The sequence below is a fragment of the Lissotriton vulgaris genome, chromosome 1_1, assembly GCF_964263255.1.
Source record: "Lissotriton vulgaris chromosome 1_1, aLisVul1.2, whole genome shotgun sequence".
Lineage (NCBI taxonomy): Eukaryota > Metazoa > Chordata > Amphibia > Caudata > Salamandridae > Lissotriton > Lissotriton vulgaris.
In genome coordinates, this window is record NC_141685.1 from 21,397,665 (window position 1) to 21,423,903 (window position 26,239).

Genomic DNA, 26,239 nt, shown 5'->3' on the forward strand with positions numbered 1-26,239 from the left:
AAAGGGTAATACTGCAATAAATGGCAGTCTCTCAAACCACAACAACACACTGGGAAAGCACTTCCATAGTCATGGAGAATAGAGATTTTCTATACTAAAAGGTCTTCCTTCAGACAATAGAGAGGCCATGAATTAACTTTGGAAGTGTCTTTGAAGGAGGAGAACTTTGAGGTCATTTTTGAAGGCCTGAGAGGAGGTGGTGGTCTGGAGCTGAGGCGGAAGTGAATTCCAGATTCTCACTGCGTTGCCTGAAAAGGATTGGGCCATCGATCTTTCCTTCTTGAACGTGGGAGGTTCAAGCAGTAGATTTTCCGCTTTACGTGATGGTCTAGAGCCTCCAGAGAGTTTCAGTTTATTAGCCAGATAGCGAAGAGAGGAGGAGTGCAAGGCTTTGTGGGTGATGCAGGCAGTCTTGTAGATAGATCTTGCCTCGATGGGAAGCCAGCGGAGGGTGGATAACAGGGGTGTGATGTGGTCGCTTCTTTTGGCCCCATAAATGAAACGAGCTGCTGAATGGAGAACAGACTTAAGGGGGGACAGGTGGGAAGAGACTTGCAGTAGTCCAGTCTGGAGAGGACCAGCGATTGGACCAGGGTTTCAAGGTCTTGCTCCGGGAAGAAGCGACAAATCCCCAAAGAAGGCGCAGTTGGTATCGAGCAGACTTTGCAATTGAATCAATGTGGGAGATTAGATTGAGTTTTGTGTCGAGTATGACACCAAGGGATTTTGCGCTGTCGACAATTGTTGTATTTCTATCTAGGACCCTAATTCGATATTCCTGATTCATGCCCTTATGTGGTTATAAGTAATAATATCCTTATAAAGGCATAAGAATCATATCCATATTCAGTAGTAGCCCATGCAGCCCAAAGCACAGCACGGCTACTCCCATCGACTCCTAGAAAGCACAACGCGTTCTTTAAACAAACCAAGCCTCCAGCAGCCCGGGAATTCCCCCCCTGCTTTTGATTTGATTTGAACAAGAACTGGAGTCCAGAAAGAACTGTTAGTTCTTAGTGACGTCTTATGTCCAACCTTACGTCAAACCAGGCACCTTTCAGGTATAAATATACCAACAGTTGCCTTAAGCAAACACACGGTGGTTTGGAGCAGAGCGGCTATCTACTTGCCCGAGAGCCCAGCTGATGCGAGAGCCCACGGAAGCCGCCCCTCCCCTTTGACGCGCTGGAGAAGCTGCTTTTTATGACGCCGAGAAAATCCAGCTCCGGTGTTCCCGAGTCACCCTCGCGGGTTGCTGGGAGATCGAGTCCTGAAGAAAGAGATACCAGACCTCCCACATTCTATTACCAAGGTACGGGGCTGACTAAACCCTTAAGAGAATTCTTGATTCAGATTCTTGGCAAAACAATCTTAACCAACTTAACTTAAACTGCTACTTACTTACTCCTTCCCAAGTATTAGGCTTAGGTCAGGTACACCGGGGTAAGCGTAGTTAGAAGCACCAGTTGAGTACGCTAGTCAATAATTTTATGTATGTATGTATTTTATCCATTTTAAAGTATCATATGGCTAAGAAACCATATCAATGCTTTTACAGTATTATTTCATAATACTACTTTTACTGTACGCACTTAACTTTATGATAAGTATTGCAATTGTGGCAATTCATTTCTCTTGCATGAGAAAGAAGACTGCTCAATAAATACCACCTTTTATTGAAAAAGCCCGTCTCTCTATTTCTCTGCACTCTGGTGAAACTAAGTATGCACGGTTGACTGAGTGAAATAGCTGCCTATTGTTTTCACACGACTCAAGAGATACACTCTTTTCTGAGGGAGCAAAGGTGTCATGTTTGTATGGTTGTCAGAAGCTAATCCCTTCTTGTCTAGATCCGGAGAGTTAACTCTTTCCTGAACATTCGAGAAAGTTTCTAGTGACCTCTGAACTACCTGGCAAAACTAATTAAGTCTAATATAGTCAGTAGATACCTAGTCGACCTCAGTCCTAAATCTACACTGCTGTTTATATTATTCCAATGCGCAGAGCCTATTGGGAATATAGGAACTACACTACACAATGATGGGTTTATTGTTCAGTAAATTCATCTGGTCCATCCATGATTGAACCGGGGGAGGAGAAAGTGAGGAGGAGAGTGTGAGAAGTTGGCCTGGTATATAATGCTCACTAATTCTTAGTGATCACTTTGTACCATGCCAAGCAACCCTTATGATGATTGGTTGTAATTCAACCTTGTAGACCAGTTATCCTAGTGGTAACGTGGACAAAGCAGTCCTAGGCTAAACTCTGAAGGGCATGTGAAGCCAGCTGTATTACCATACACAACCCCCTTGAATACCAAATGAAAGGACACCACACAGATATATATTGAAAATATATATTGATTTATTAACTATAAAATCCCCTGGACTCTTTATGAGCACAGAAGCACAAGCGTTAAATCACAAGACAGTTTAAAATACACAAAAGTTGCACAATATGGATGAGCCCTAGGGGCCACCTAAACCATATACTAAGAAAGTGGTATAAGAGATACCAATCGGAAAGGGAACAGGCCTAGGGCCTTGGGAATCGCTGGAGCTATTCGAGACTAGCAGTGACTAGTGAAGTAGTGTGGCTCACTGGTTAGAGGCGGCAGACCCGAGAGCAGAGGACGGCCCGGGACCAGGGTTCGATTCCCGGCGCAGCAGGTTTCTGGACCAGGGTCAGCGGACTCGATAATTCTCTCGCCTCGGTGCCCACTCTGATCAGCGATCACACTCGGCAACTCTGGGCATTAGCTTGCCTCATCTTCACTAACGGCCCCACCAGACCGCCGGGGATGCCTGGTCTCACCCTGGAGATACCCATTAAGGGACCATCTCTCAGGGAAGACAGGAAGGGTTTTGCAGCGGTCGAAGCGCCTTGGGACCCTCCGGGTAAGTAGTGCACTATATAAATGCCTATACATACATACATACATACATACATACATTCATACTAAGTCGGGAAAGGCCCGCGGGACTCGGGTGCAGTGTTCAAAGTGCATGCACTTTCCAATGTAAAGTCTATGGTGCGTAAAAAGTACAAAGTTAGTTAGTTCGGAACCTTCCGAGTGACCTAGAAAGCTGAAACTTGAGACACAGGCCCTAGAGATGCGTACCAGTGTAGGAACACCGGCGGAGCTGAGTTACCTCACCCACAGGAAGCGGGTGCACAGGGTCGAAGTAGTGTCGGGTTTCGTCACGCTGGTCGATGGTGCTTGGAGCTGAAGATGCTGCAGGCGGCTCGATGTGAAGAGTTCCGGTGGATCCAAGGGTGGATCTGAAGATGTGAAGACCTGAAAGCAGAGGGAACAATGTTCAAAGTCACTAGCCAGTGACTACCGTGGAACCAGATTGGAACCAGGCGATGTCGGGTGCAAACAGGCGTTGTCGTGTAGCTTCTCTTTGCAGCCACGTGGACACCGGGGGTCGATGACGTTCAGGAGTTGGTCACAAGCTGTTCCATGCAGGCTTCTCACTGTTGGCGGTGTCGGCAACTTGATCGGAGCAAACAGGCCTTGGCTAATGCAAGCCACGCAGGCATCGAAAGATGCTTAACACTCGGACCAGCAAGGTCAGAGCGAGTGCTCCTTTTCACAGGAGCTTGGGTGAGTCTGGAGCAACCAGACCCGCTGTGTAGTTCATCGGTTTCGTCGCCAAGATGGCCGCTGACCACGTGGCTAGTGGCCGGGATGGCGCATCAAGTGGCACAATGCAAAAGGGCCCCATGCAGATCGTGGAGATGCTGGGGGCTGATCTTCGGTGCAAGGGCTGCTCGGTGGTGGGGGTTCTCAGTCCCCAAAGCACAACGTCGAGGATGCCTCAGATGCTGCGCAATCAGCTTTTCGAGTGTCTTCCAAGAGGTCCGGTCCCACGTCACTCGGTGCCTCCACGGGTCCCTTCTTTGCACGAACTATGGATCGGGCTCTGAGAAGTCTGGGAGTCTGGTTCTTGTTGGGCTCTGGGCTCGGGCTCCGGCGGGAGGCGGCGGCAAAGCAGACGTCGAGTTGCTGGTTGGTGCCTGTATTCACAGGGTGGCAACTCCTAGGCCACAAGGGAGATTCTCTTCAGTCTTCTGTGCAGCAGAATGTCGAAGTCCAGTCTTCTTCTTGTTTAAAGTTGATTCAGGATGATCTGCTGTGCAATGGCACTGCTCCCACTCTTATTCCAAATCTGAGGGGTGGATCACCTACTAGGTCCCTCCTCTGGGAGGAACCAGGAAGGGGGGCGGTTACACCCCCTTTCCTTTGTCCAGCTCCTCGCCAGGCCTGGGTCTGGAAAGTCCCAGGACCGGTTTGGACTGGCTTATGCACGGGGACACCTTGTGTGCCCCGGGCATGTCTCAATCTATTCAGCCCTGTCCTACCCAATACACAAAACCCTGTCTGGGGTGGAGCTCGCACCTCCCAAGGCAGGAAACCCTTTGTCCAAGCCTCCCTCGCTGGAAGGACTCCTAGCAGCAGGAGGTCAGACTCGTGTCTGTGGTGGCAGCATCCATTTTGTGATGCTGAGGCTCTGGTTAACTTTAACCGGGGTTAAGGCTACACACATGTCGTGTCCCTCTAGAAGGGTGGAATGCTATCCCCGTCGACAGAACTGTCGAGGGGATAGTATTCCAATTCATATGACACCTTACTCGACATGTTTTGATAAAGCCAAACCAAAGATAGCATATAACCGCGAGGATTATACTGCACTTAAGAGTATATGGTATGGCAATATCCCGGAACAGCTTAGGGAGTGGTTCCCGACAGCTGCAGACCGGCTCAGCTCATGCTAGAGCACCATCTCACATATTTCCAAGCACTCTGCCTCCAGGATTGAAGAGGCCTTCCATAGGAGTGGCTGATAGGAACATATGTGTCCAGTTTAAGGGTAGATATAGGGATACTATACCTAAGTAAGAGGTGATTACACCAACTTACCCCAGCTGAGTGATCAGCCAGTTGTGTCAAATATGGAGGCCAGGCCAGGGGTGGCACAATACATGCTGCAGCCCCTGGTAGGCCTTGGAAACACCTATGCCCTGGGTACCTGTGGTACACTGTTACAGGGGCCTATAAGGTGAACCAATTCCAATTGTGTTATGCACCTAAGGCACATGGAGTCCATTTTAAGGAGAGAGCAATTAGCCTGGGGCCCTGAATGGCAGGATCCCAGGCCAACTAAGTCAAAAACCAGCTAAACACCAGGCAAAAAGTTTGGGGGTAACCATAGTCAGATATCCACCTTCCTACAGAGAGGAGGAGGAATTCCGTTTTGGAGGGATTCAGAATCAGTTGCTGTGTTGACATCCAGTTTTGAATCGAGTCCAGAGTAGAGCTTAGGACGGAGAGATCGTGAGTGGAGGTAACCTTGAGGTAAATTTGAGTGTCGTCTGCGTAGAGATGATAGTGGACCCCAGATATACTTAGGAGATTTCCCAGTTGTTCCAAATAGAGATTGAACAGTGTGGGTGCAAGTATAGAGCCTTGAGGAACACCTTGACCACCCGCCAAAGGCGATGAAAGACTGTCCGCTATTTTGATCATTTGGGATCTATCAGAGAGGAAGGAAGCAAACCATTTAAGTACAGTGCCCTCCAAGCCCATTCTCTGTTGAAGAGTGTTAAGGAGGGTGTTGTGATTGACAGTGTCAAAGGCTGCAGAAAGGTCAAGGAGAATTAGAAGATAGGACCACCGCAAATCGAGTATCCGCATTGCGTCATCAATCACTTGCAGCAGGGCTGTTTCAGTGCTGCAGTTTTGGATGAAGCCGGACTGAAAATTGTCAAGAAGATCATTGTCCTTGATATGACAAGAGAGCTGTTTCGCAACACATCTTTCTGTGATCTTCGCAAGAAAGGGTAGGTTAGTGATGGGGCGGAAGTTGTTGAGGTAATTCGCATAAGCAGTGGGTTTTTTAAGCAAAGGGGTGACCTGCCCAGATTTGAAGGGAAGAGGAAGGGATCCTTGACAGAGGCACAGGTTGACCAGAGCGGTCCAATAGGGAAGAGAAAGGGTATAGAAGTCAATGGCAATGGCACTGGGGATGGGGTCAAGAGAATGGTTGGAGGGCTTTGTTTCTAGGATGCACTTGAGGAGGACAACTTCAGAGATGGGGTCGAAGTTTTGCCAAATGGTTAGTGATTTGCGCTCCTCTGGAGGGGTAGGATGAGCGACCTGATCCACAAGTGATTTCACTTTTTCATCAAAGAATACAGTGAAATCCGCAGCTTTCTTTGTAGAATCCTCCAACTTGGAGTTTGGGGAGAGCAGTTAGTATTCTTGATGAGATCAAAACGTTTTTTGGGTCTATTTTTGGCTGAGTCAAGGAGGGTTCTGAAGTCCGACGCTTTCCCAAGGAAGTTGTGGTTGTGGTACTTGGATCTTGCTGAGCGAAGCGTGGCCAAATTATCGGTGGAGGGCGCTTGTCTCCATTGTTTCTCCAGGAGTCTTAGGTGCTTCCTTTCTTCATAGAGGGATTTGTTGAACCAAGGTGCTGAGGGAATGAGCCTTTTCTTTTTGCTTTGGAGAGGAGCGACGTTATTGATTTCGACTGCAAGGACTGAGAGGCATTGGGAGGTGAGGACGTCAACATCTAGGTTTGGGTCTAGCCTTGGAAGTGACAGCAATGCTGATTCACAGAGGGAACCAACGTCAATATTTTTAGCGTCACGGAACCAGGAGGTAGCCCTCTTAGGTTGGCCAAGAGTTATAGAGTGTGATAGGTGAAGAGAGAATGGGATGAGGAGGTGGTCAGACCAGTCTACATGAATAGGGGTAGCGATAGAAAGCATGCCTGCTTTAGAAATAACAAGGGCCCTTTTTGAGCCCTTAGAGTGTGTTGATTCTGTGCTGTGTTGGATAAGATCGTCTGTAGAGAGGAAGGTGGCCAGCAAATTTGCGGAAGAGACTTGCGGAGAGCCCCAGTGGAGATTGAAGTCACCCACGAAGGTCTGATTGTCACTTTGCGAGTATTGGTGGCTGATGAAGTCTGTGAGTTCCTCCATAATCAAAGGGCCGCTGACAGGTGGGCGGTAAATGACATGGAATCTGAGGGGTGAGCGGTGTTGTAGTTGAAGCTCAAGAGATAGACATTCAAAAGTGTGGAAGGCGCTGATGGGAGAAGACTTAAGTTGAAGGGAGTTTCTAAAGATGACTGCAACACCTCCCCCAATGTTGTCAGTTCTGTCATTCCTAAAAATAGAATAGCCTGTGGGTAATAGGAGATCAAACATAGAGTGAGAGGTATCATTGAACCAGGTCTCTGTTAGGAAGAACATGTCAATATTGTGATGGGTGATGATATCAGAGATTTCGAGTTTGTGTTTTATTGCAGATCTGCAGTTGTGGAGCAAACATTGCAGCTCTGTCGAGACTGTTTTGGTGCCGGGGGCACATGGGCTAAGAAGGGGGATAGGGATGTTGTTCTTATACGGGAGTGCACGGGAGGGTTTAGGTGGATGCTTGGTTCTGACAGAGGAGATGGTCGGAATAGTGTAGATAGTTGGGTTACTCAGGGATGCAAGTTGAGGAAGGGTGGCGTTCAAGGGCTTGTGTGAGTGAACGATGTTTGCAGACGACAGGTTATGCTTGGATATTGTGGGGTGAGGGGGTGAGGTGCATCTCAAGGGCCGATGAGAGTTTTCCAAAGGAGTTGAGGTGAATTGGAAAGTGGAAATCTTGGAGCTTAAAACTGAAATGGAAGCTACAAGCTGGGAGATGGAGGAGATAAGAGACCCAATATATTTTCAAGAGAGAGTAGGGCCGAGCACGGAAGTTTGGGTGTCTCGATGACAAAAGGAGGGGGTGAAATTGGTTGCGGAAGGCAGGAAGAGATGGGGGACAGGAGGAGAGTTGGGGTATAGGGTTCAAAGGTGGGGAAAGGTGGAGGTTGAGAGCGGGGGTTGGGGTATCAGAGGTCAAGGGAGAGTTGTCTTTGTTGGCGTTGCACGAAGGAAAAGAATTAAGGACATATTTAGGGGGAGATGGGTGTGGATCAAGGCGATGGGATAGAAGGAGAGGGAGAGGGGAGGACTGTGAGGTGTCATAGGAGTGTAGGAGGTTTGGGGGGAAAAGAGGGGAGGTGGTTGGAGAGGTCCTGTTGGCTAGGAGAGCTGGCTGGGAGGGAATGGGCATCTGGCTGAGTGAGGGGGTTGGGAGAGGGGGAAGTTGAAGAAAGGAAATGGTTCTGCTGGGCCCGATGGGTGGAGAGGGAAAGGGTTACCAAGGGCGGAGAGGGGGTAGCACAGCATTGCTGGCAGAGTGGGGGGAAGGAGAGAGATGCAGTAGGAATGTGGAGAAATCAGGGTAAGAAGCGAGGGGAGGAGGGGGTAGAGAAGAGGGGGAGAGGGAGGAATAAGGGGAGCATAAGGAAAGTTAGCTTGGGAGGAGGTTGGAGGAGGGGTAGACTAAAAAAGGGAGTAGCAGGTAGGAATAGGGGGGAGAAGATGAGATTGGAGTACCGGGACGGTGCATATTGGACGAGGAGCGTATTAGCTAGTGGTACGGATGACGTGATGAAGGGGGGGCATACTGTGAAGTGTGAGGAAAGGGAGAGGAGGGCACAAGGGAGGGGGATGGAAGAGGGCCGACATGAGCCCCCTGAGGGTGTAGCCTATTGGAGTGTGGAGGGTCAGGGGAGGAGAAAGGGAGTAATGGGTGGAGCTAGATGGAGAGTCAGGGGAAAACACAGTCGCAGAGGAGGGGAGTAGGGAGGGGAAGAGGTGGTCAAAGAGAGAGAGACAGGTGTCTTTGCCGAGTTCTGGGGTGAACCAGCTGGCCCTCTTGTTGGTGTCTCTGTGGGGGGGGTTTCTTCAGCAGGGCGAGGGTGTTGGCGCAGTCCTCAATCCAGCGCCTGAGGCTGTGGGCAGCATCGTCGGTGTTGGATTGTACAGTGAGTGGGCTGAGAGTAAGGTTTGCATGTAGTTGGTCTTCGGTAATATTGCTCCAGCAGCGGTGGGGGATCTGTTGGATGCGGTGGTGAGTGGTGGGTTTCTGTAAGGTGAAATGGATACAGTGGTGATCGGTCCAGAGGAGTTTGGTGTTGTGGTTGAAGGAGACGTGCAGGCTAGAGGAGAAGACGGGGTCGAACGTGTGGCCGGCGTAGTGGGTGGGCATTGTGACGAGTTGTCTCAGCCCGAGGTTGGTGAGGTTATCGATCAGGGTTGTGGAGTTGCTGTCTTTGTTGTTCTCAAGCATAAGTTCAGGTCTCCGAGGAGGATGTAGTCTGAGGAGGTCAGGGTGTGCGTGCTGATAAAGTCGGCGATGGAGTCGCTGAACTGGGGGCGGAGTCGTGGGGGTCGATAGATGAGGGGGCCTCTGAGGGTGGAGTAGGGGTCTGTGTGGTTCTGGAAATGCATGTGTTTGGTGGTGCTGAGAGTGTCATCGGTGCTGGTCGAGACATTGATGGTGTTCTTGGTTGACCTATCTGGTAGGGTCAAGGGTCGTTCTCCTCACCGGGCAGCGGCTGCATATAGGGCGAGGTGGGGGGAAGGAGAAGCTGGGAGGCAGGAGGCGGGAGCAGTCAGGGGGCGGGCTGCAGGGGGCGCAGCAGCAGGAGCGGTGAGGGGCGACTAAAGGAACGGAAGGCAAAGGGCACAAAAGAGAGGGGCAACGAGTGGAACAGGAGGCAAAAGGGCACGGAAATGCAGGGGCAACAAATGGAACAGAAGGCAAAAATGGGCAGAGGGTTACAGGGGCAGCTTAAGGAACAAAAGGCAAAGACGGGCAGAGAGACACAGAGACAGCGAGGGGTACAGAAGGTATAACCGGGCAGAGAGACACTGGGATATCGAGGCGAACAGAAGGAAAAAATGGCACAGATCAAGTACCGGCAGCAGGGGAAAAAAGAGAACAGCAGTCACAGGCACACAAAAAAATGATAATAAAGGCAATACAGTAAATACAATACAATAAATAGCGGAAAAATAGCAGAGATGAACAAACCTATGACCTACCACTGGCCACCAGGAATGAGGCACAGGTGGTAGCCTGCGGGTTGAGGAAGGCCTCAAACTTACTCAGCAGCGGCAGCTGGGGCAGGGACACACAGGCGGTGCTGTGCGGAGGGGGAGCGGCCTACCTGGCAGGGCCAAGTTAACTCTCATGGAGTATTGCCTCTGGATCGAGCAGCGCCGTGCATGCTGCTTGAATGCCTTTATCCTCTTTCCTTTCTTTCTTTCTTACGAAGAGCTTATATTTTAAAGTGTTTTATTGGTAACCTAGCCACCAATCCCTAAAGCTTTCTTTGCTATTTGGGGATTTGGAACCCCTTTTTTGTCTCTTGTTATTTTCTGTGCGCACGTTTTGGGAATTTCACTGCAAGCACATATGAAAACATTCAGTTTACTGCTTTTCTGAACATCATGTTGTGGATATTTACCTTTGATGCTACTTAAAACACTCTCAATGGACCTGTCGGAAATCACACAGGTCACCTCCAGACTTATAGTTTTAGGAGACCAAGAGCCACATGCATCAAGCATCTTTGCCCTCGCGAGGGCAAAAAGGACTTTTCTGAAGCATGAAAGGCTTTGTATTTGCAAATTAGGTAATTGCTTTTATTTAAATTACCTATATGGCGAATGCTTTCAGGAAATTGCAATTTGTCTTTCCCGAATGTTGATGCACGTAGCCTAAATGCGAACTGTGCATTTAGAATTCGCTGATTACCTTCAACTTCAAGTTGATGGTAATTTGCACATGCATTGAAAATGCACAAAAATGCATTTTTCAAAGTGATATGTGGCACAGTTGGGGCCCTAGGCACCATCCAGTTCTGTGCCATTGGCGTCTCAGTTCAGTCCATCCCTAATTGACATACTAATCCCTGAACAGTATTTTTTTAATGGCTTCGGAAACGCTTCTGTTATCTAAAGGTGTAATATCTGACATTCGTTTTTGCGCATTTTAATCCAGAAAATCCTAGCCACTGGCAGTCGGTGGATCACTCCTGAATCTCCAAAGCTCAGTGTGTGTGAATCTACTAATGAAAAAGTTACGCGGATGGATTACAGCTGCCTGAGTCAGCAGCAAGGATTGCTGAGCCATAGTGGTGGCCACATCTCCCCTACTGTCAAGATCATTTGCCCTACCAATCCACCCGCCTGCCACAATAAGATACATTTTGTGCAAACTGTTCCTTCAAATGTACAGTGGGCCTCATTTATGAAAGTTACGCGTGAAAACAGCGATGCGTCACTTTTCATTGCGCCCTCCTTACGACATGCTGGATGCGTCATATTTATAATATGACGCATCATGTCGCAAGGAGTTACAGATACGTCAGTATTTCTGACATATCTGTATGGCGCAAAAGTGACGCATTGATGGAGTGTGTCACAAAAGTGACGCAACTCCAGCAATGTGTCCTTTCACATGGGGCAAGCCCTATGTGAAAGGGCCTGCGACAGTCTTACGCCTGCTGTGAGGCAGGCTTAAGAAATTGACGCATTTGTGTCCTAGAAGTGGTGCAGTGAAATCTCATAGATTTCACTGCGTCACTTCTACGACCTTTTCTTGCGTCAATACGCCCCCCTTGCATACATTATACCTGGTGCAGGTATAATGTGGCGCAGGGGTTTACAAAGTGACGCATCTACTTAGATGCGTCACTTTGTAAATATGGCGCAACAAGGTACATTTTTTCGCCACTGGTGCATCACAATAAGTGACGCACCGGTGGCGTAAAAGTGACGCACAGCCTCATAAATGAAGCCCAGTCTTTGTAGCCATTTGTGCGTGCACTCAGGGATGTCAGTGGGGCAGCAACACACATTTCAGGTCTTTCTGTGCCTGCACATTCTTCCTTTCCATACCCTGTCCAGCTGGTGTTAGTCTGCTAAGGACATCCACTGACTTCTGCCAACATGTTTTGCACACTTTAACCTCTTACACTTTAAAGGCCGGGCGTAGATCAAATGTTAAAGTAAAATGTTCTATCCTTAAGTGACTGGCAATAAATCTTGAAACTCTGAGTTGTAAGAGTGTGAAGAGTGCATACTTTATGTTGTCTAACCGAGGTGCAGCAGGGGAGCCCAGCTCGAGCCATGCATTTGTTTACTGTATTCATTCGTTATCTTCGTTAGAGCCAGAGGTAGGTCGCTCCTGCCTCTGTCCTCTGCATCCAGGTTGGCTGCGTTCATGATAGTCACTCGCTTTGGTAATCTATCAGTTGGGTTAGGTAGGTCTTTCATTTGTCCAGCCCACTTCATGTCCTCGTCCATTTTCTTGGTATAGGGCTTATCTCTTCGCATCTCAGGGGGATCTTCTCAAGAACGTGTGATAATCATCGGCGAAATTGGTTATCGCAATGTTTCCTATCGCGGTCCTTCATGGGAAAATAACTCTGTGTTAACGTTCTATTTCCAACACGGCGATTACATGCGATATGCTCCCGATAACGCGTCAAATGTCCGCGATAAAGTCACCAGGACGGCGATAAAAATGTAAACCCCAATGCAAATGAAGTTGCGATGGGTTCAACCGCGATAAATAAATCAGCAATAATCTTCACGGGGCCTGCAAGTCACACACGGCAGGTGGGAAAAATCACTATAAAAGTAGAAAAAAACATACAAACAAAAGCAAAACATCAGCGAGGCACAATCGAGGTAGCCGGAGCAAATACAGAGGAAAACCAGAGCCCCACAAGCCCCCCGGAGGACCAGCCTGGGACCTTGAGGTCAGGGAAGGCCATGGACAAGAAGAAGAGGAAGACGCAGTTCAGTCCGCAGGCAAACAGGATCCTGATAACGGAGGTGGTAGAACACCATCAACAACTTTTTGTCACCTCCACTGCGTCATTGGCAACAAAAAATGGAATATGGCAGTCCATCGTGGACAAGGTGAATGCAGTCGGAGTGCTGAAGAGGACAATGGAAGAGGTTAAGAGGCGCTGGAAGAATGTGAAGCGCAAAACCCAGCAGAAACTCGCTAACAACCAGAAGGCAGCAATGCAGACTGGAGTTGGGAGTCCAACGCCACAGGAAGAGCTGGACGAGATAGAGGAAATGGTGTCCAACGTCATCAGTGGGGAGACGGTGGCAGGAGTTGGGGGACCGGACACCGCTCAACAACAGCACCAGGATGAGACTGGGGGGACGTTAGAGATGGGCACAATGGCACAAATGCACAACTAAGTGTAGCACATCTGCAGACAAACCATGTCCCAGACCCCCAACTCCCAACAAGAGACCAATGTACCCAAGTCTGCAACATCTCAGCACTGTATAAGCAGAGAAGTGAAAGGCACACCGCATGAAAACGATAAGGGGCAGCAAAATCAGAGCTGCAGGGGTGACTATCAAAAAAATGCAGCACAAACACATAACATGCAGAGCACATCACATGCATCAACATACATGTGAACACAATGTTAAACTACATCTCCCCTTCACATTGCAGAGGGCAAACCAACACCTCTGCAGAGCAGGCAGAACCTCTGTTCTCTGATGATGAAGAGGACCACCAACCCTTCGACACAGACGCCATCCAAGAGTTCATTGACAGCCTCCGCACCCCACCTCCAGGAGCAGGGCAGCCCAGCTGCATCTAGGAGACCCCACCCCCTTCACAGACCACACAGCAGGCACCACCACGGCTGCCTCCCAGGACCCCCATGAAGAACACCTGGCCTTCCAACGCCGTGTATTGGGATGCCAGGAGAAACGGGCTGACCAGGTGTGGGCGGGGTTCGACCGCATGACAGCCAAACTAGATACCATACGTGGGTATCTAAGTCCCATCAGGGACCACTCACAGTCCCTAACGGACACCCCCAGTCCGCTCCATGTCCTCCAATGATCCATGGCTGACATCGCTGGAGTCCTCACTCAGAGACAAGAACAACTGTCTAGTCAAAGTGGATCTAGCGATGTCAACCGGGAGTTGGCACACATGTGGAGGATAATGGAGACCATGAAGCGGATGCAGGGGAAAAGAGCGGCTGCCATGGCTGCACACCAGCGAGAGGTATCTGGGATCCTCATTGCGCTAAACACCCTCCTCATGACATTACTGCCACAAGGCCTTGCGATGATATATGCTGCTGCTACGACTACATCCACATCTCTGCCCCCTGAAGTGTCCGTGCCACACAGTGTGGCAGACATTCCACCTCCAGCCCCTGAGGTATCACTGCCACCCAGAGCTGGAGACAGAACACTACCCACATGTGAGGCACTTGAAACAGCAGAGGATGAAGATGCGGATGAATCTGCCTTCGTGGTAAGCAGGACGCAGTAGCATTCATCTCCGCCATATGGCTGGTTTGTGCTTGGTTCTGCCCTCGTCATCATCACCTTCCACTGTCCCCCGATACACTCTGCAACACTCAACGTGGACCTTTGACATGGACTGCCATTTTCTGTTTGGTCACCAATGACACAGCATTCAGACTGCGGACTGTACTCTTTCTCTTCTGATGAACTTGACATTCCCTAAATGACTCTGGCTGGCCCTCCACGGGCCAAAAATGTAAAGTGGGGTTTGCATCGCCCTGTCTTGCTCCAGCTGCAACACTCCACTGAATGTGCATTAAACATTCATATTCAAACAGATGTGTCATGTCTATGATCTTTCACGTGTGGAAGTACGGATGATGTAGGGTCAGTGGTTCCCCCTTACGTCCATGTTACTCATGTTGTGGGACTTGGGTCACAGGGAGATACATTGCCAATTGAGGTCCGGGTGGCGCGACACTAAAACAGAGATACACGCATTAATTACTTCCTTGTTCAGCCCTGGATGTAAGCACGCCCAGAGCCCAGGGGTCACTGTTCACACCCTTGCGTTGGACTGGCATACGCCAGGCCAGCCCACTCCTCTTACGCTCACAGGCGTGGCAACAACGCTTCATGTCCCAGGTCTTCCCTGTAGTGATCTGCTGATCACAGGTCTAGTTGTCAGCATGTCACAGCCACTCCCTCATGGCTGGTTTACACCCACCCCACACCCATCCGGGACAGGCTTCACAGGACATGTGGCCCTGCCAATTAAAAGGGCAGGGCACACGTGCTGGACACCATTTCCACTCTCTTTCTGGGCGTATCCGTGTGGTTATTATTTATGCATGAGGGACTAGAGCCCAACCACATCACATTCCCTAGTGCCGGAGGTGACATGATGGTGTCCGCACCACGAGACTCAATCATTATTATTATTATTATTATTCGGAGTTTTGTATAGCGCCTGGTTACCAATAGGCATCCCCGCGCTTATCAGAACATAACACAGCTACAAGAATGCAAGGATTAAACAGAGAACAAAAAAGTTTTTAAAAGTTTACGAAACCTGAAGAGTAAAGGGTCCATGACTTGTGGGGCACAGACTTGGTGGCACTGGATACACTGCGGTTGGCACAGGCACACCGCTTCAGGATGGTGACTTTCAGTGCACTGAGGTAGGGGCACCTAAAGAGCTAAGCGGGTGTGCATCCTGCGATGATACCCCATCCTGGCGGTCTGGACTGGTAAGGATTTGGTGAGCCTGCTGGACTGCAGTGTAGGCCTGAGGCAGCGGGCAGTGCGGGTCTACTGCGACGTGGCAAGGCCTCTAGGGCAAACAGAGGTAGTGGGACCTAAAAGGCTGAGCAGGTGTGCAGCCTGCGATGATGCATTGTGCACTGATATGATCTCTGCCATTGCGAAATCAAGACCCAGACTCAAGTGTGTGACCTGGTGGCCTGTGGTGCGGGGTGCATGATGCTGAGGCTGCCATGGGCACGGGCCCCAGGCTTGAAGCTTGCACCGGCGTGTGGTGGGCCCTCTTGGACACCCGCCGGTGTCGGAAGGTGAGCAGTGAGGCCTGGATGCGCAAGGGCGGGCAATTATCGCTGGGTGGTGGGAGGGGCTGGGGTGCAGCAGCCAGTGTGCGCAGGGGCGGGCAAGCGATGATGGCATGTGCAACTGTATGGACTCTGCCATTCATGACTCTGGACTCTGTTTCAGATAAGGGACCTGGTGGACTGCAGTCTAAACCGGCACGTGGTTGGACACGCACCGGTGGTAGCAGGTGAGCAGTGAGGCCTGGGTCCTCAGTGTTGGCTCTCTCTCCCTCTCTTTCTCTCTCTCCCTCTTTCTCTCTCTTCCTCTCTTTCTCTCTCCCTCTTTCTCTCTCTCTCTCCCTCTCCCTCTCTTTCTCTCTCTCTCTCCCTCTCTTTCTCTCTTCCTCTCTCCCTCTTTCTCTTTCTCTCTCTCCCTCTTTCTCTCCCTCTCTCGCTCTTTCTCTCTCTCTCTCTATCTCCCTCTCCCTCTCTTTCTCTCTTTCTCTCTCTCCCTCTCTTTCTCTCTCCCTCTCTCCCTCTTTCTCTCTCTCTCTCGCTCCCTGTCTTGTTCAGGTTGTCGTCTGACATTACACCAGGTAAGAGCAGATGTTAAATTCCTGCTGCTATCGCACCTTATCATATGTTTTGTGTTCTTATGGCGGATTTGGCTGGTCGTTGAGAATGTTATGAAGTGGTGTTGTCACGTCTTTTTGCACGGGAACGCCTACTCTGCATCTCATTAGCAAGTTGACGGTTTTCATCTTTGGCGAAGCATTTTGCGATTGCTATTGCAGGGAAATTGGTGCTATCGGATGTTAGCATGCTACTTTGGCTGCTAACTTGGCGATAAGCCCTTGAGTATATGCCTCCTCATTTATACAAAAAAAGTTACATTTCCACCTTGTAGAGTAAATTGCAGATTTACAAGCCCCTTGCGCCTCTTTTACGCCGCCGTTGCGTCACTTTTGTGACACAGCGGCGGCGCAAAAGATGCACCATGGTGCTGGGTATTTACAACGTGACGCATCTGGGAGATGCGCCACATTGTAAAGCCCTGCGCCAGAAGGAGCCGTTCCGGCGCAAGGGGGTGGGGGGGCGTTCTGGTGCAGGCATGCCTCCTAAAAGTGGCTGAGTGAAATACTGAGTCACATTTACGTCCATGCTGTGTCAAAAGCCTGCACCTGTTTGAAGCAGGCGTAAAGGATTGACGCAGCATTGGACAGATAGTGCCCCCAGAGCATTGCTGGAGCTGCGTCACGCTTGTGACGTGACTCCAGCAATGAGCCGTCTTTATGGCAAAGACGCGTCACAGATGCGTCACGCATCTGTGCCGTTTTTGCCCCGTGGCAGCGCATTCATGGTGGCGAAGCCGTGGCGCACAATAACTGGCGCACCCCTGCGAACATAAAGGGATGGAGCAGTTATTGTAAATCTGCCCCCAGATCTCTGAAATACGCTTTCCAGCAGACGTGGAGCGGGGTCAATCGATTTCCATCCCTTCTTCCCCACTTTTCTGTTGTTGTTTTTATTGCCCAGTGAATAGCGAGGCGGCGCCCAAACATTCCTAAATGGATACAATTTTTTTTTTCTCGTCTCCAAAACATTTATTGGCATAATTAAAAACATGTGCTTGAGAATGAAGATCAGAAATACTACTTTGTAACATAGAAGAACATTTGCCAAAACGCTATGGGGCAGATTTATGTTCACGGGATGCGACAGTTAACATGCGCCACAGCTCCGCCAGCCATGGTGCGCCGCATTTATAATGCGGCGCACCATGGTGCAAAAACGGCACAGATGCGTGACGCATCTGTGTCGCAAATGTGTTGCATTGCTGGAGTTGCGTCGCAAGCGCGACGCAGCTCCAGCAAGGCTCGGTGGTGCCCCATTTTAACAATGCTGCGTCAAGACCTACGCCTGCTTCAAGCAGGCGCAGGCTTTTGATGCAGCGTTGGCTTAAAAGTGACTGAGTGAAATCTCATAGATTTCACTCAGCCACTTTTGCGAGGCGCACCTGCCCCGGAACGCCCACCCTGCGCCGGAACGCCCACAAGCGGCGCAGGGCTTTACAACGTGACGCATCTGCCTAGATGCGTCACGTTGTAAATCGTTCGTAGGGATGCGCCACGTTTACGCCGCCTTGCGTGACGCAACAGCGGCGTAAACGTGGCGCAAGGGCCTCATAAATCTGCCCCTATATATTCAACAATGCTTTGAAGTAAGTGCCAGTCTTCACTTGTTTTCCATAATAAAAAAAAAAGAAAGCAAAAAGCAATCTGTCACACTGTATCCACTGTATTGATTCTGTTTGGTTACGGTCTATAGTGCAGTTAAGTATAAAAAATATGTCCACTATTGTCGGGAGCGCAGTCTGCACTGTCGGGGTGCGAGCTGATAAAAATGATGATTCCGTATAAAACAATGGGGCATATTACCAAGCAATAGCGATAATTATCGCTATTGCTTGGTTAGAGACAAAAAGTTACTGCAGCGCTGCGGCGATTTTTACCGCAAATAAACCTTGGTATTACCAAGGTTTAACGCAAATGCGGTAAAAATTGCCGCAAAGCACGAATATTGCTGAAAAGTCAGCAATATTCATGCATGAGCGAGCTAATGCTCTTTGCCATGTTATCCACCTCCCATTGGACAGGGCAGGTGTTAGGTTTTGGAGATATTCGCGCTTAGCGCGAATATCTCCAAAAGTTGGTAATAGGAGATAGCGATGTTAGCGACTGTTTTCAGTCTCTAACATCTTGGCACGCCCACTTTGCATCTCATTAGTGATAAATATCACTGACATGCAAAGTAGGGCCCAAGATGGTCGCTATCTCCTACTAGCTGTCTCTAACTGGTGTTAACGGCAGCTAGGTAATAGGGAGATAATTTTATCTCCGCTTTCTTGGCTTTTAAAGCCAAAAAAGCGGAGATAAACCCCCTTGATAATATGCCCCAATGTCCTTCAGGCACACTAAGAGGAAACACATCTTTATTGCCTCGACGGGGAATCCTGCCTCATGGAAAACTTCAGTCAGGCTGTTCACCTGCTCCTCCCAAACCTTCCCGTTGACTTCCATAACTTCGGACACTTGAATGTGGAGATGACCCACGTGCAAGTGAATGAGAGCACTGCTTCATCCGCATCTTCATCCTCTGCTGTTTCAGGTGCCTCACATGTGGGCGGTGTTCTGTCTCCAGCTTGCGGTAGATCATTTTCCACATATGGGTGAAAGGGAAGAACCAGTGCCAGAATGACTCGGCCCCTAGTTGGCTCCAGTACATTTGGGATTTCTTTTAATAAAGTCACAGGTCGATCGCAGCGATCGAGAAGATTCATATTGGAATCCTGTGTTCTGCCGTTCGTCTATTTCAAGTACCCTGTACTTTTTTTTCTGAAGTTGCCATATCATAGTTTGCGTCATCTCTGTTACGCAGATTTCTTCGAAATGAGGGCCCATGACTTTCGTAACTTCTCCATCTCCTAAATCAAGAAGCCTGTAAGATTTCCAGCCTGGATTTATTTTAAGAAGTCTTTGAAACTGTTCTGGCGAAAACACAAACATGGAGCCTCTTCCAAGCAACCCATTGATTGAAGTCCTAGAAAGAAACATGCTAAAAACAGATGACATGGAAGAGTGATGTAGTTGTATGGACAAAGACTGGTCGTGGAGATTCACATCAATTCCCTGTATCACAAACACACCACTCCTGGTCCCCCTTCCAGTGGGTGGCTTCGCTGTGGATCATCGTATTCATGCACATGGACCGGGTTACAGGGCTCCTCAGGTGCTGGCCGGTCCACACCCGTTTCAGGGCCAGCAGCGGTAAAACACAGCTGAGCAACCAGCCCAGGAACCATCTCATCTGTTCAATGAAGGGCAGGAGCCAGTCCGCCCCATTGCACCGAACTTACACATTATACCATTGACTGCCTTAACTAATTTGACCGATGCCTATTGAAAGAAGCTAATTACCCATTAACTTCCCTTAGAAGAGTAGTGTGCCTGACTATGATTCGTGCCTTCCCACTAGAAGACTGATACTCTGGCCCCTTCGTTCTTAAATGTCCGCTCTTTATCGTTTCAAATGCTACAAACAGCCCTGCATTTAGAATGAGAGTAAAGCAGCATTATGAGGCGCGCACAGGATTGTGGGTATGCAGATTAGGAATGACGCGCTGACTCTTTCTCTCGAGCATCCTGACCTCTAGCGACAGGAGGGAGCGGTGCACCTCCCGCTCCTTCGCGGGGAAGCCTCGTTCTGCGTCACGTGACCAAGTGACGCCTTCCGGTGGCGCCTGTGGCTTCCACCTCTCCTCAGCGGCCGAGGAGGCTCAATCGTCCCAGTAAGCTCACATTGTAACAAAGTACGGAGTTTCTTGTAAAGAAACCCTCTAAAAATTGATGAAAGCTCCGCTTCTCACAGCCCCTCGAAGTGCGCGTGAACAGCGGAAGCAAGTTCATTTGAAACATTACAGTTGAAAATGGTTCGCGCAATCACGACAAAAAATATAACTTACTACTAGTAGGGTGAGTTTACACCGGTGACGTGTCAGTCGCTCTCATGAATGTTTCTTGGTGCACAGCTACACGCGCTCCTTCTCCTATTAAACAGACGCCTGTGTCGCCTGTAGTAATGAATCGGGAGTTTGCCGCAGAGGCTTCTGGGTATGCAAATGTTTGTGCCTGGCCACGCCCCCTCCAGTGACAGCAAGGCTCCTGCAGCAGCCCCATGGTTTCTTGTGCTCTGGATCCAGGCTGAGAAGAGTCTCAAAATCCAGCAATAAAGGGAATGTGTGAAGCTAATTTAATAGTGACAAAAAGTGACACTAGAAGACCCACTAGAAGTAATGCTGCTGAAATAAACAAAACAAGCATTGGCAGAGCCAATAGGTCTTGCCTTTGGGAACTAATAAGTGTTAAGGCAGAGATATTGAGTTTGTGTTTGTTTTTAAGCTGTGTTGTGCAGAAGTCTGCAGTATGCTGAAATGTTATAATAAAGAAGTGTGAAAAGCATTTTTGTTTAGTTATGATACAAAATAACGATGATAAAAAACTATTAATTAGAAGTAATGATTTGAGGTTTTTTTATGTTTGAATGCTGGCAACTTGTATCTGCCTGTTCTAATCGTTGCTTTTTATGGTGTTTATTGTTAAAGGGGTGGGTATAAATAACAGGAGAGTGAAAGTTAGTTAATTAGTGAGAGTGATAGATTTAGTGAGTTAATTAGTGAGAGATAGTGAGAAATTGAGAGAGTTAGTAAGAGTGATAAAATTAGTGAGAGAGTTAATGAGAGAGTTAGTGAGTGAGTTAGTTAGTGAGAGAGAGTTATTGAGTGAGAGAGAGTGAGATTTAGTTAGCGAGAGTGAGAGAGTTAGCGAGTGACTTAGTGAGAAAGAGTTTTTAAGTTAGTGAGAGAGAGTGAGAGAGTTAGTGAGAGTGAGAGAGTTAGCGAGTGAGTTAGTTAGTGAGAGAGAGTTATTGAGTTAGCGAGAGAGAGTGAGATTTAGTTAGTGAGAGTGAGAGAGTTAGCAAGAAACTTAGTGAGAAAGAGTTATTGAGTTAGTGAGAGAGAGTGAGAGAGTTAGTGAGAGTGAGAGAGTTAGCGAGTGAGTTAGTGAGAGTGAGAGAGTTAGTGAGTGAGTTAGTTAGTGTGAGAGAGTTATTGAGTGAGAGAGAGTGAGATTTAGTTAGTGAGAGTGAGAGAGTTAGCAAGTGACTTAGTGAGAAAGAGTTTTTGAGTTAGTGAGAGAGAGTGAGAGAGTTAGTGAGAGTGAGAGAGTTAGCGAATGAGTTCGTTAGTGAGAGAGAGTTATTGAGTTAGTGAGAGAGAGAGTGAGATTTAGTTAGTGAGAGTGAGAGAGTTAGCGAGTGAGTTATTGAGAGTGAGCTAGTTATGATCACCAATTATAAGTGAAATTGAAATGTCAGAATTTCATTGCTCCGGTTTACTCCACTCAGGAGTAAAGAAACAACAACAAATCTGGATTGAACCTAACAAGCCTTGGCAACAGCAACCCACGCAAGATGACAAGATGACAAGATTGGCTTCGGTGCAGACCAGCAAGGTCTGAGGAACTCACCCTTTGGAGGGGAGTCAGGGCACATCTGGGGCAACCAGGGAAGCCGTAGAAACAAAGTAGATTCCTTCAGGGGGACCCACTAGCCAACAGACTAGGGATCATGAATGCACCTTGAGTGGAAATGCTGAAAGCGGGCCCACGGAACACTCGTGGAGTGTAGGCCCACATTCTTCAAAGCAAAAGGTGCTCAGGGCTTGGACTACAAGTAGCCCAATGCACAACTTCAGGAAATGTCTGGAAGTCTGTGTCCTGTGTCACAGATTCTTCGGGATCCGTGAGGAGCCTTGAAAATGCAGACCGGCAAGATGCTTCTTTGGTGACTGTTTGAACAGGGGAGTCACTCCTTGATCCTAAGGGAGATTTCTTCCATCTTCCAGTCGATATGGAATGTCACAAATCCAAGATATATGTTTCAGAGTTTCGTCCAGGGTAATCTAAAGTCTCAGTGACTGGGTTCCGATATTTATACTAAGTTTAGGGGTTGGACTAACTCTAGGGTCCCACCTATGGGAGGACCTGGGGAGGGGTGGCTATTCCCATCCCCCTTTGGCCAGTTTCACGCCAGAGCTGGGGCTGAGTGCCCCAGCAACCGGTTTGAACTGGGAAATGCATGGGCCACTATGTGTGCCCCAGGCAGTGTCTGAAAAGCATTCACTGAATGCAACCCACCCTGCCCAAATACACTAAAGCCTGTCTGGGGAGGTGCAGGCAACTCCCTGGACAGGAAACCTATTGACCAGGCCTACCCTGCCGGAGTTTCGTCCAGCAGCAGGAGGTCAGACACGTGTCTGTGGCAGCAGGATCCATTTTTTGATGCTGAGGCTCTTTTAAACATTTACCGGGTATACCAGTGTGTACATGTCTTCTCCCTCTAGAAGGGTGGAATTCTACTAAAGAACTCGACCTAATATTTTAAGGGTGTTGTCTATTAAGGAGATTGGGCGATAATTACACGGTAGTGATCTGTCGCCTTTTTTACAAATTGGTACAAATATGCTTCTGGCCCATGTATCAGGAATCCTTACTAAATCAGGTTATTAAAAATGTTCAAAAGTAAGGTGGCCCAGAATGCCGGGATCCACTTAATCAAGTCTATCAGCAGCCCGTGGGGACCAGGCGCTTTATTGCCAAGACTTTGGTCTATAGCCTCCGTTACCTCTGCAATGTCAATATCTAGTGGTTTAGGGTCGCCAGAGATAGGAGTCAATTCAGATTCCGGTGGGGCACAGTAAATAGTTGTAAAATGATTCACCCAGGCCTCACTAGTTATATTACAACTAATTGGCGTCAATGACTGTTCCATAGAACGCACATCTCTGACTGCCGACCATGGCTGTATCATAGAACAGCTATAAGGAAGGGTTTCCGAAAGCTGCAGAGGGGCTCAGCTCATGCTAGGGCACCCTCTCACACAAAACCAAGCACTCTGCCTTCAGGATTTTCGAGGCCTGCCATAGGAGTGACTTATAGGTTAAAATGTATATATATATATATATTCACTGAAAAAACCATAGGTTTCACACCAGTTATAGTTAGCTGGAAATTTTACTGATGACATCACATATTACATCACTCATGACATGGTCAGTGACATCACTCGGACATCACTGATGACACCATCCTTGTGACACAGTGACAGACCTCCTCTCACTGTAAAGTAACCTTTGAAACACATATTGAAAAATAGAAACTAACATTTTCAAAAAATTGCATATACCCATACCAGTTACAACAACCAATTCAGTAATTTCACCATCTATATACAAATTCACACATTCACCAACAGTTTTATGTATTCACTCATACATATACTCATTCATTATATGTAGTGATACCCCTATTCATTCTGTTACACACCGACAGTCATCAAAAACTTACTCATACATATACTCACACATGCAAATAAACTAATAAACATCCATTTATTTGCATATACAACTATACACACATTAGCACATTACTTCTAAGGAAACTTACACATACTTACTCTCTTAAACAATGACTTACAGAAACACATACTTATTTAAACAGGAACTCTTTCAATCTCTCACTCTCACATATACTTACTTATATACATCAATGCTCATATATACAAGATTAAAACATATATAGTTACTCATAAAGACACTAGTGAGAGAGGCATTCACTCACTAACACACACATATACACACTCATCCACCCATACAGTCCTGCACATATGCTGTCTTCAAAACACATATAAATAATGAGTTTTGCATTCATGCATCTATGTGGTAAGTAACACCCCACCAAACCATACAGACACTCATACTGATACTAAAAAAACATCTAATAACCCATATACACACACATGTAGCTACTCACCAACCCATGCAGCCACTTGTACACAAAGTAAAACACTGATACATATATTTAAATATTTAAACATTACTCGCTAATATATGTATTCACTAAGATACACTTAATAAGCCAGTTAACCAATCCATTTTTTAAAAAAAACATCCATTTAGACACTTATTTAAACATTTATTCTTCCATCGACCTTAACATATACATATATAAAATATATTTATTTTTCAGAAAGATACACATTCACTGGACGATGTCATCAGTGATGTCATTTGAGATGTCATCAGTGATGTCATGAGTGATGTCACTGACCATGTCATGAGTGATGTAATATGTGATGTCGATTTACAAAAGGGGGTGGTGATGAACAGAGTGTCTGAATTGAGCAGACCACTCTTACCCAGTCCAAAGATCAGGGCTTGATCCATCACCGTTATTTATCTCACTGCCCCATCCCAGCTCAGAACATGGCTATATGCAAATCAGTCTGTCCCTGGCCCAGTGCATCATGGGAACAGGGCAGACTAAACTACCAAGCCAATTCTTTACCAGAAAGGAGACAAGCTACCGGGGACCGGTTTCTGGCATTTCAGCCTCTTCGGCCCGGCTTGCTTGAATCCTGATGGAGCAGTGAGAAAGGGACTCATGTCTGAGTATACCCTGCCACACCTATAGTGGCCAAAATCGATTTACAAAAGGGGGTGGTGATGAACAGAGTGTCTGAATTGAGCAGACCACTCTTACCCAGTCCAAAGATCAGGGCTTGATCCATCACCGTTATTTATCTCACTGCCCCATCCCAGCTCAGAACATGGCTATATGCAAATCAGTCTGTCCCTGGCCCAGTGCATCATGGGAACAGGGCAGACTAAACTACCAAGCCAATTCTTTACCAGAAAGGAGACAAGCTACCGGGGACCGGTTTCTGGCATTTCAGCCTCTTCGGCCCGGCTTGCTTGAATCCTGATGGAGCAGTGAGAAAGGGACTCATGTCTGAGTATACCCTGCCACACCTATAGTGGCCAAAATCGATTTACAAAAGGGGGTGGTGATGAACAGAGTGTCTGAATTGAGCAGACCACTCTTACCCAGTCCAAAGATCAGGGCTTGATCCATCACCGTTATTTATCTCACTGCCCCATCCCAGCTCAGAACATGGCTATATGCAAATCAGTCTGTCCCTGGCCCAGTGCATCATGGGAACAGGGCAGACTAAACTACCAAGCCAATTCTTTACCAGAAAGGAGACAAGCTACCGGGGACCGGTTTCTGGCATTTCAGCCTCTTCGGCCCGGCTTGCTTGAATCCTGATGGAGCAGTGAGAAAGGGACTCATGTCTGAGTATACCCTGCCACACCTATAGTGGCCAAAATCGATTTACAAAAGGGGGTGGTGATGAACAGAGTGTCTGAATTGAGCAGACCACTCTTACCCAGTCCAAAGATCAGGGCTTGATCCAACACCGTTATTTATCTCACTGCCCCATCCCAGCTCAGAACATGGCTATATGCAAATCAGTCTGTCCCTGGCCCAGTGCATCATGGGAACAGGGCAGACTAAACTACCAAGCCAATTCTTTACCAGAAAGGAGACAAGCTACCGGGGACCGGTTTCTGGCATTTCAGCCTCTTCGGCCCGGCTTGCTTGAATCCTGATGGAGCAGTGAGAAAGGGACTCATGTCTGAGTATACCCTGCCACACCTATAGTGGCCAAAATCGATTTACAAAAGGGGGTGGTGATGAACAGAGTGTCTGAATTGAGCAGACCACTCTTACCCAGTCCAAAGATCAGGGCTTGATCCATCACCGTTATTTATCTCACTGCCCCATCCCAGCTCAGAACATGGCTATATGCAAATCAGTCTGTCCCTGGCCCAGTGCATCATGGGAACAGGGCAGACTAAACTACCAAGCCAATTCTTTACCAGAAAGGAGACAAGCTACCGGGGACCGGTTTCTGGCATTTCAGCCTCTTCGGCCCGGCTTGCTTGAATCCTGATGGAGCAGTGAGAAAGGGACTCATGTCTGAGTATACCCTGCCACACCTATAGTGGCCAAAATCGATTTACAAAAGGG

General features: G+C 48.1%; 1 pseudogene; it reads right to left on the bottom strand.

Annotated features, from left to right (window-relative positions):
- Positions 1 to 19,616, bottom strand: part of LOC147737003 (protein-L-histidine N-pros-methyltransferase pseudogene) — a 41,221-nt pseudogene extending 21,605 nt beyond the window's left edge.
- Between the last annotated feature and the right edge of the window lie 6,623 nt (positions 19,617 to 26,239).